We start from the raw sequence: 11,766 nt of genomic DNA, 5'->3' as shown, positions 1-11,766 counted from the left end.
CGTTAGACATATTGGTCTTTAGTAGCCATTACTAGTCATTACAAGTCATTTCAGTCATTATTAAGTATGACTGCTCACTACTAAGTATCTTTAGTCATTTGTAATCAATTGTGGTCATTACAAGCCGTCGTTAGACATGTCGGTCATATCCTAGTCATCAGTAGTCATTACAAGCCATTTCAGTCATTATTGGTCATTACTGCTCATTATTAAGCATCGTTAGTCATTTCCAATCAGTTGTGGTCATTGTAAGTAGTCGTTAGACATATTGGTCATTTCGGAGTAATTAGTAGGTATTACTAGTCACTAGTAGTAATTCTTAGTCATTACTAGACATTATTAACCTGTACGATCTCTATTATAACGTTATCTTTCACTAACTGTTGCAATCAATCATTTTTCATTCTTTAATCTGTCTTTAATCTGTCTTCATATGGCGTGATGACGCTTCCGCGACACTCCGGTGGTCAGGTCTGCTGCACAAACTTCACCATCAGCCTAGAAAGGATTTCGCCTTAAAAGGAATTCGTCAGTCGAGTTCGAACCGCGCAGTTACGATGCGGCCGCTGTACCACCATTACTCTACCACATTACATAGGCAAAAAAGACTACGTTCTCATTTCTGAGACACAGTAAGGGTAGCATCAGAAAATGTCAAGTACCTTTTGCGTGATTGAAATTTAACTGGTAAAGTATCAAAGCACCAAGTGGGCAACAGCGCTGCGCCGCCAAAGGTATCTTTCTTCGGCACTGAACACGGAGTTCCATGTTACGCTTCGGGCGGGTATTTGAGAAAGGCTCTGCACAAAGGCCTCGTACAGCATGCCGAAAAAGGTGTACTGTATGGTGTAACTTGAAAATACTGATCACTGTAGATTGCGCTTAGGCACAAAGTGCGCTGGAAGTTCTGTCTCCTCTGGTTACTCGTTTTCTTTCTTTTTTTGGAGGGGGGCGCTTCCGGCAGTTTTGTGGTTGCACAAACAGACCAGCCAATGATCTAGGCCCAGCAATAAATCAGCACTAAACTCTGCCCCCCCCCCCCACTTTGACCTCTCCTGCTCTCTTACCGCGGAGCTGTATATGTCTATCCTGCTAAGCACGAGGTCGCGGGATCGAATCCCGGCCACGGCGGCCGCATTTCGATGGGGGCGAAATGTGAAAACACCCGTGTACTTAAATTTAGGTGCACGTTTTATAAAGAACCCGAAGTGGTCCAAATTTCTGGAGTCCCCCGCTACGGCGTGCCTCATAATCGGAAAGGGGTTTCGGCACGTAAAACCCCATAATTCAATCCAATTATATGTGTATCCTCTCATACATTAACTCGCATCTATCGGAATCGCAAGTAGCTTTCTTGCCTGGCTTGAACACTTCTTAAAAGGGCGTACACAGTTTACCTCTACAAATAACCATAATTCGCCCCTTAGCAGCGTAACATCGGGTGTGACACAAGGCGCTGGTTTATTGCCTCTACTTTTCCTCATCTACATCAATGACTTACCTGCTAACATTAAGAATAAATTACGCCTTTTCGCGGACGACTGCGTCTTATGTTCCCCTATCAAAGGCTCGAATGACATCACCGCGCTACAACAGGATATGTATTCCATCGCACTATAGTGTGAGAAATGGTTCATGCCGCTTAACCTTACTAAATACAAAGCTCTGTGATTCACCCGGAACACCAGCTTAACCAGTCACACTTACACAATAAATTCAGCTCCTATCAATCATGCCCCGTCTTACAGATACCTCGGCGTTCACATGACACCGACACTATCATGGTCAACTCATATTGACACCATCTGGTCTAATGCTTCATGTACGCTTGGATATTTAAAACATAACCTGAAAGCCGCATCAGCAGAAATAAAGAAGCTAGCATATCTAACATTCGTACGTCCGCAGTTAGAATATGCGTCATCTATCTGGCACCCTTCCCAATCATATCTTACCTATGATGTAGAAGCAATAGAAGATCGTGCTGCTCGGTTTATAAGTTCCAGTTAATCTCGTGAAACCAGCATAACCGCACTAAAACGAACACTGGAACTACCATCACTTGCTTCCCGCCGGATCATCTCTCGTCTTTGCTTGCTTCACACTTTTTATTATCATCCACGCTCCAGGCATTCCCTGTTAAATCCACCCTTACGTACATCCTCTCGCTTAAGCCACAGTCCTCCCATAGCAAACATTAACACCCGATCATAGGCCATGAACCATTCATTCTTCCCTGACGGAATAATCCATTGGAACCATCGCTCAGAAGATATCGTGTCATGCACTGACCGTAAAACCTTCCGCGAAATGCTAAATAACCACATTCCTTAATTACCGATCCCTACTCACCCTTACTCCAACACGATGTTCCCCTTTTTCCCCAATTGTTCTTGGCTTGTTTTTGTTTATTGTTGTTTCTTTACTGCTCTGTACATTTGTTCTAACATTGTCACAATGATTATAGCCCTCCCTAATGCAATGCCTCCAGGCCTTTAAGGTGAAAATAAATGAAATAAAAATAAATGAAAAAACACAAACTGCAATGTCCATGCCTCAAAACTCCCGCGCCCTCTATGAGGAGGCAAAGCAAACCAGTAAGGTATGTGCTGACACCTGCCTTAGCAAGAAGAAAGCTAAGAAACCACCACATGCATAGTTTCATACAATAATTATACAATAATTACTAGAAGGAGCTCTGACTTTAGTGTCTATAAAGCCCCTTGACAATTTGAAAGTAGCGACACTCCTCCTCGCAGCGCTTTTCTCCTCGATTCTCCTCATCCGTCGGCTGCGCACGGCACCCTTTTTCTCCTGGGCTCCCGCCGACTGGCCGCAGCATTCTATGGAGGCGTGTAATTTTGGGCCAGTTGCGTGCCCCATTGGCGATGAAAATTTTGAGAAATGCTGATAACAGCATCGATAATGGTAAAGGCAACGTTTATGAGGAGGTTGATATTTTCTTAAAGCCGTTAGAACGCAGTATACTGATGTGAAAGGAGCTTTGAGGCAAGTTCTATACTCCAGACAATTTTTCTGCCATATGATGAGATGCTTTACTTAGTGCGTCGGATCTAGTACTGATTGTGGCACATTCATTTATGTGTGGCTTATTAAGCGAAAACCTTAGATCTCTGCTTGAAGGTCGCCGTCGTAAGCTACAGAAAATATAATGTGACCGAAGGAAGGCCGCAAGCGAACCAACGCATGTGCAGCCGTGTAAAGAGATGATTACTGATTAGCAAAGTTTAGTAATGATTGATTAGTGATTGGATTAAGATGAATTCATATTTATTAGGGAGGATTAAGGTATATTAAGGATAATTAAGGTGGATTAAAGTCGATGAAGATGCATCAGTGAATGAAGGTGGATTAAGGTTCAATGTGGAGGTTATGAAGGATTGGGGAGGATTAAAGTGAATGAAGAAGGATTAAGGAGGATTAGGACGGATTATTCTTCCTTGCTTGTTCATTAAATAAATAAAAACCCACCCCTTATGTAATGCCCCCCCAAAAGGGGGCTTTTAAGGTAATAAAACTGAACTGAATTAAAGTGAATGAAGGAGGATTGGGGCGGATTAAGGAGGGTTAAAGTCCATTAAGAAGGATTAAGGTGGGTTAAAGTTGGGGAAGGTGGATTAGAGCGCTTAAGGATTATCATGGGTTAGGGTCACTAAAGTGAACAAAAGATGATTGGGGTTCATTGAGGACGATTAAGGTGCATTAGGAAGGATTAGGGTGGATTAAGGTCGACGAAGGAGGATGAAGGTGGATTATGGTGAATTAAAATGGATTGAGGTAACTTAAGGAGGATTCAGGTCGATTAAGGTGGATGAAGGATTAGCATGGATTAAGGTTTATTAAAGTAGGTTTTACAACCTTAATCCTCGATCAGCCACCCTAATCTCTCTTAATCCTTGTTCATGCACCCTAATCCTCCTTAATACACCATACTCCATTTTATACCACCCTGATCGATCTTAATACTCCTTAATCAAGCCTGATTTACTTTAATGCACCCTAATCCACCACAATAATCCTTCATACACCTTAATCCTCTTTCATACACCTGGTGGTGGTGGTGATACACTTTATTGAAAGGGGGAAGGGTAAAGGGGGACGTGGCTGAGGGATTGGGCTTAAATAAGGCCCAGGGCCTGCTTGGCCTTCTCTGCCCAGTCCACCAGTTCAAGCTGTCGGTCGACGTCCCCGGAACTGAGCCAGGCTGTCCAGTCAGTCTCGCTGCTGACGGGGGGATGAGAAAACGGGAGCGAGGTGCATTCCCACATTATGTGTGTGAGTGTTCCTGTTTCTGAACAGAGCCTACATTGGTCGCTTTCCTTGCCCCCTGTGATTTTGTAATGTACTTTGGGTGTGGGTATGTGTTTGTCTGAAGTCGCCGAAACACCTTAATCCTTATCATGCAGCTTATTCCACCTTAATCCTGCCTAATATACCCTCATCCACCTGATTCTACCCTCATCCATCCTAATCGGCCTTAATCCTCCTTTATAAACCCTTATCGACCCTAATCCTCCATAACCTTTGTTCATGCACCCTAATCTACCCCAAACCCAATCGGTCTTAATACTCCTTCATCAACCCTAACTCACCTTAATCCACCCAAATCCGCCTTAATCCTCCTACATCCACCTTAATCCTCTTTCGTACACCTTAATCCTTATTCATGCACCTTAATACAGTGTAATCCTTGAAACACTCTAATCAACTTTGATCCTTCCTAATTCACCTTAATTCAATCGCTAATGAATCATTCTCTTATACAGGGGTGGACATGCTTTCGGTCGCAGCTGGCCTTTCTTGAGTCACGTGATATGTTCTGTTCACAACGCCACCTTGAAATAGAGATATAAAGGCTTTCGCCTCAAAACTAAAACGCAATGTGGACTAGCCAGCGTTCATCACCTGCAATACCACGGGTATCATTGACACACATTTTTTCAGGGGTTGCATTCATTGTATCTGGCCAATGCACAGATCGACGTAAGCTAGAAGTAATAGCGCCTCTACAAGCCGCTATTTCAATTTTTAGTAAAACAGGCAGCGGATCCTAGCAATCGCGAAAAGCGCGATCGAAAGGCTGTATCTTCGCGCACAATTGTTCACAGCGGAAAGCAGAATCTATAGTGCTGCGTTTCCGACTGAATAACAACAGTTGGCGACGTGACAGGTGATGGAGCCTCCGCAGGATATTAAGCATACTGAGGACAACTGCATTTTTATGCAAGGTACAAATCGCCGCAAAAGAAGAAACAAAAAAAAAAACGCTGGTGAGCAGGCCGGTAGAATGAAAAAAATGCAGCATTACGGAATGCTTTGCTACGAGCAATAAGAAAGACGCATCACCTCGCAAACAACGCTGTTCTTTGTTGGAACAAAATTCTTTCGGCCAATGTTATGCAGTCACTGCTTCCTGCGCAAGCCGTCAAGCTTTCCTTGTGGTATAATAAAAGAAGGCATAACCACCTTCACGGTTCTTACTGCAGTTATGTGCGCAACATCACGGCATAGCGCTAGCACATAGAGCCGTAAACACAGCGTACAACGTTCGCTATGCCGACCTAAGGAGCCCAGCCAGCCGAGCTGAGGAGAAAAATGGCGCCAACCAAAAAGCGAAACACAAGCAAAACGTAAGACCCGCGCGTTTCCAAGGGCAACGGTAGTGAGACCAATCGTCATGCTGAAAAATGGGGGCAAAACTGGCTGCCGCGGGGGGGGGACGCGCAAGGGGCGAGGAGGAGGCGAGGAGGTCGCGGCGTGGCGGCAGAGATCAAAGAGTGGCGGTACTTTTAAATTATCAAGGGACTTTAAGTATCTAGATCTGGCGCGAGATTTTGTGGCGAATGGACGTGCTTTTCAGGGCTCCAGGGCGGCGAAGAAATCATAAATTTTTTGTGCATACTTTGAGCTTGCTTCTGTTTTTGATTTGCTGTTTCTTTAGCCTTTCAATAATAATTCATTAACTCGCGTTTGTTCCCTCACCGAATCAGCTCTTTTCTTATCCCTTAACGTTACACCTATCATTCTTCTTTCCATAGCCCATTGCGTCGTCCTCAATTTAAGTAGAACCCTTTTCGTAAGCCTCTAGGTTTCTGCCCCGTACGTGAGTACTGGTAAGACACAGCTGGTTATAAACTTTTCTCTTAAGGGATAATGGCAACCTGCTGTTCATGATCAGAGAATGCCTGCCAAACGCACCCCCAGCCCATTCTAATTCTGATTATTTCAGTCTCATGATCCGGATCCGCAGTCACTACCAGTCCTAAGTAGATGTATTCCCTTACCACTTCCAGTGCCTCACTACCTATCGTAAACTGCTGTTCTCTTCCGAGACTGTTAAACATTAGTTTAGTTTTCTGCAAGTTAATTTTTAGACCCACCCTTCGGCTTTGCCTCTCCAGGTCAGTGAGCATGCATTGCAGCTGGTCCCCTGCTCCGTTCTTCAAAGGGAAGCTCATTACTTTTCGAAGCGAGATCAGGATGACTTAGAACTCGCACCTATACAGCGAGATATAAGAAAGAAGAAGAAGCATGTGCTTGCTGCGGTAAAGCTAGGGAAACTATGGAGCATGTTTTATTAGAACGTGAAGATATCCGTTCAGCGGTGGATTTAGATAACACTGGACTCCTTGAAGCCCTTAGGTTCAGCAAGAGCAGGGGGAAAGTAAACATGTCTGCAGTAAAGATTAGTAAGAGGCGATTGGATGACTGGAGGAAGAAAAGTAGGGAAACGACAAAAAACGGAGACGTACAAAAGCAAAGTTCACAATAGGGTGTCAGAAAATTTGGTCTTGGGAGTACATCGCGTTTTTTGTCTTTTTTTTTTCTTAACCTATAGGGAGGATATTAGGCAGTATAATAGCAAAATCTTGGTGCCGCATTCCACCGCCCCATTACAAAGGGGACGCTCATAACATCCATCCATCCATCCTGCGAGAGCTTCAATCAGCGCGGTTCAGCCAGCGTGGGAATTATGGGAAGTACATGGATGTGCATAAAGTTCGTCCTTCTGGCTTTAAACGTCTCTTCGGTTTTGTAATTTATTCTTTTGCATCAAAGTACTGTGTAATGAATAATTAAATAAATATTCATAAAAAATGGAGGACGCTTACGCTTCTTCGTTAAGACTGGAACGCGATAGCATTCAAGGATCCCTGACTGCTTCTTACGCTTTCCAGCAGCTGCAGTTTATGTAACCGTAATGATTGCCAAGATACGCTGGCGGCGAGTGCTACACACGAAGGCGAGCTTTCTTGCAGAGACGCGACCTCTTGCGTTGGCCGGGATGCGCGGAGGCGAGCGCAATCTGGAGGTTTTGCAAGGACCCGGACGCACCGCTGTGTGAATGGTAGAGACGTTGCAAAAGGGGTTTGGGCTTGAGTTATTGCGTTACAGAATTATGTTTCCTTAAATATTCAAATGGCAATCTGACGCTGACGCTGTCGTGTCAGTAGGTTGTGTGTAGCCCTGCCTTACGATTTTTCTGACGCATTTTGCTGTTAGAGATTCAATTAGTTGAGTAACTTTGCGGTGCACGAAGGGCGTGCCCGGTAGGGCATGCCTGGTTCGGAGTGATTTCTCGCGAAAAGGGCTTCGACGCTGGACGCGGGACGCAGACGCTGGGTTTTCTGCGACACGGGACCCTTAGCTGCATCGGGTGAAGATCATCTGCCGGCAGGGTTTGAACACAAGACTTCAAGCACAGAGGCCCGACGCTGAAACCAATATGCCATGTACGGATTCATCGACAAGCGGCGTAGAACGCCCTTATGAATTGCTTGCAGGCAAGCCAGCGTCATCAGACGCTTGGCGCGTTTCAGTTTGGGCACCTCGGCAGGTTCAGCCACTATTAGTAGCGATTGGGCGTGTCCGCAGAGTATTATACAAACGCGGAAGGTAAAAGCCCCAAAATAAATAAACTTTTGCGCTCAGTGGTTTGCTTTCTTTTTTGTACAGCTCTGCTGGTAGCGCACGCTCACAGAGTAGAACGGCTGCAAATTTTTTACTTAAATGAATGTGTGGAAAGCAATACATACTCATGTGAGTAGCGGATGTCCTTTGTGAGCAAAAGAGACACGCTTTGTGAATAATAAAGTCATAGTGACGTACAAAAAGCGCTTAAGGAAAAGTTTCAGTTACGAGTTCACGAGTACTGACACAGCTACCACACCATGGATGCTTTGCAGGATGCGCCGAGTTTAGCGAAACTCGGGATCTTCACCAGCTCTGGCGACACCCCACGATGAGTGTAAACAAACTCATACAACGAGCTTGCAGTGCGCGACGTAGTGATCAGGCTCGACGATGACCACTATTTATTGGATAGTTCTGTTCCTCTGTGAGCAATCTTTCCGTGCACCCCGAAAAACTGCCAATAGCTTCGGCGATTTTACAGATCGCAACGCGCTCCTACTGTTCACGGCACAATCCTGAACAAACAACTTGTCCGGTGCTGCTTCTGCGAGTGCGATGAGTTCCTCCACTCTGCGTGACTGAGAGCGTCACGAATATTGCATAGTGTGTGCAAAAGGAAGACAGCCGATATAGCTACGATGCGACAAGGAGGTGGTGCCGACGATAGATCTCGCAACCAACACAGTGAAGGAGACATCGATAAACTGCGGATAAGTATATTTCTACTGTTTCATATTTAGCATAATAAGAGTGCATGGATTAATTCACTTTCGTAGTAACGAACCGAGTGTCCAGCAGTTTAAAAAAGGCATTGAGAACCAATGAGTGTTCATATTTATACTTTTTGTGCGCAAACAAACACGGACGAAGAATAGGGGCAACACAAGGACGCAAGTCCTTGTGTTGCCCCTATTCTTCGTCCCTGTTTGTTTGCGCACAAAAAGTATAAATATGAATATGTTTCAACTAGGCCGACTCGCAGTTATGCTTCAATGAGTGTTCGTGCTTTTACATGCATGTGGACCCGCGAAAATATGGAAAAGTTGAAAGTAACCTTCACTAACTTGGTGAGATAACAGAAATTCATGAGTGACATTAAGCCCAAAGAATATATGGAAGAGTATCTTTATCCAGGTGAAATATCAATAGCAGGTACTGATATAAAGCAGGAAACGTATACAAAAATTTCATGGGTTGAACAGCACATGGAAGGCATTACCGAATCGGGATCGCCACGTTACCGACATCCTTGAAAAAAGTTTAGAATCATTGCATTCTACCGGTTATGCAATATGGCGTATAAACCTGGAGGTTAACAAAGGAAGTTGAGAAGTCGAGGACTGTGCAGAAAGCGAAGTAACAAAAATTGTTGGAGATAGCATTAGGCAGGAAGACAGTGGCGTAGTAAACCGTGGCAACTGATATGCTAGTTGAGATTAAGAAAAAAAATGGAATCGGCAAGCAGGCCATGCACGTCTTCAATCACTTGTTGCCAATTCATGACAGGTGATTACATAAGTGTGACAGAATGCATGTCAAGGAGAGAGAACTGCTGCGAAGGATGGTAGAAAATATGATGTTCGTAGGCATAGGATGCAATCACCTCATACAAGACGGGATTGTAGGGAGAGGCATTTGTTTTGCAGTGAACAAAAATAGGTTTGTGGTGCTGACAGTAGAAACTCGTGAAGGTGTGGGGACACCTTAGCTGCTGGCACACTAATCAACATTACAATTGGCTTTGAAAAAGACAACCCCAGTTATGAAAAATAAAGCAACATTGTCCCGACGTTGTTTTATTATGCATACTACACTAAAGGCTTCCGCAGTTAAGGGCACTTAGTACCAATAGTGCAACGAGCATTTCTCTTTGTAAATAATGGTTTACATGCGATTGGTTCATTCCAATAATCCACTTTCTTTTGCAGCAAAACATTCTGCTGCTGGAGGCACTCAACTGCCTGGTGGCAGTATGCGAGCGCCAGGCACGTGCTCTTGAGAGTGTGTCAGAGGTCCAGAGGGCTGCTCTGCAACAGTAGTATCGGTGCCCTCACTGCTCTCCAGTCGAGCCCCCAGAAGACACCTTATAAAGGAGCTTTCCGTTTATTATTTTGTTTATTATTCAAGAACATGAATAAAATTATTGCAGTAAGCATTGTGCTGTGCATATTTGGACACTTGTAACATGCACTTGGTGTCTCTTCAAAATAGGCAAAAATGTAAGACAATCTGTGCCACTCTTGGACCATGTAAATGAAAAATACACTGATGCAACATACACGTGATTGTGCTTTTTCTTCTTTCTATGCCCAAGAATACAGTGCGTGTTGATTAGCCACAAAATGAACGGTGTGTGTAATTCACAATGAAAATACAGGAAACAGCAGGAGCTTAATAATGCTATATCATATAGACTGTGCATATGACTGCAACACTCCCTGATTCAGACGTGCCATTACATGCATGTTCGATACCACATATTCTTTAACAATTTCATATATTTCCATGTACTAATTTTCACACAGCTTAAGCCTTTGCATGGCTCACTTCTGATGTACCCTTTTCATAGGCCAAATAATTGTACACTTTGTACTTTTGTGCTGTATGAAAAGCAGCATCCTCTACAGTCGCATACAACTTCGGAAGACAGGAAAGGTCGCGCCCAGACAACCAAAGCGCAGCAGCCGATTTCCTCCACGTCTAAAGAAATAGTCCCTCTCCAACGACCGGGTATTAGTGCGTCCGGCGGCACGACATCAGTCTAGAATGTGTGCCCATTGGTGCAGGCTTGTGTTCACCTGCCTTTAAAGTGCAGATTCCGCGGGCTCTTAAAGTTGTATCCGACTATAAAATCACGTAATGGCTTGCACCAGTTGCATAGACTTTAGCTACTTGATAGCACACAATGATCAGGTACATAAATCTATAAAGGCATCCAAGCAAAGCTGGCTGGCCACACTTCCATTATGAGGGGCTGTAAAAAGGTCTCGCCAAATATTGCGATGACGTCCTTGAAAAAGATGTGGTGTTTGGCACTTCTTTAGAATCAAAAACAGATTCAGTGAATGTTGTGTACCACGTCAAAACAAACTGAGCTTGGTTATCTGCACAGCATGTAATGGAAGCTTGTGCTTCACATAGGAAGCAAACTGCTCTGTCCAGTACAGTTTTGAGGCTGGTATGTCACCTATTATGTCAACGGTGTCAATACACAAATTACACTTTTCACAGGCCATTGATTTCATCATTATTTTTGCATGACGGTTCTTTCAATCAGTGCTTGTATTACATGAGCAGGTGGACTTGAAAGCAAAGGTTTGCTTGCAAACCCATAACTGTGTGGCAAGGCACTGGCATATTGTCGAATAGCTCGCACTTCCTAGGTCCTGCACCAAAGAAGCTGAATGCTCTATTTGAAGTTGGATCGCACAACTATTCGACGGCACACAAAGAAGAGTAACACACACAGCAGAGCGTTCCGCTGGGTATTTCTCTTCTTTGTGTCCCGTCGAATTGTTGTGCAATTAAAACTTCAAGCTTCTATACCAATACACCCAGTCTTCAACTTTACCAATGCTCTAGTTATTAGGCCACAATGGTGCACATATTTGAAATGTCCCAACACAAATTAGCTCTCCAAAAACTCACATGTGGTAAATTTTGCAGCGCAGGTGTATGCACGTGCCATGTTTTTTACCACCAAACTCACAGGAATCAAAGAGGCAAGCATTAACCAGCCTTACTGCTGCCGTTACCATCATCATCATGACACCAATGGAAAGACAGTGCCACGGTTCAGTAAAGGAAGTGCCGGAGGGAAAGTTGTGACAG

The sequence above is a fragment of the Dermacentor variabilis genome, chromosome 7, assembly GCF_050947875.1.
Source record: "Dermacentor variabilis isolate Ectoservices chromosome 7, ASM5094787v1, whole genome shotgun sequence".
Lineage (NCBI taxonomy): Eukaryota > Metazoa > Arthropoda > Arachnida > Ixodida > Ixodidae > Dermacentor > Dermacentor variabilis.
Note: the sequence above shows the minus strand (reverse complement) of the source record.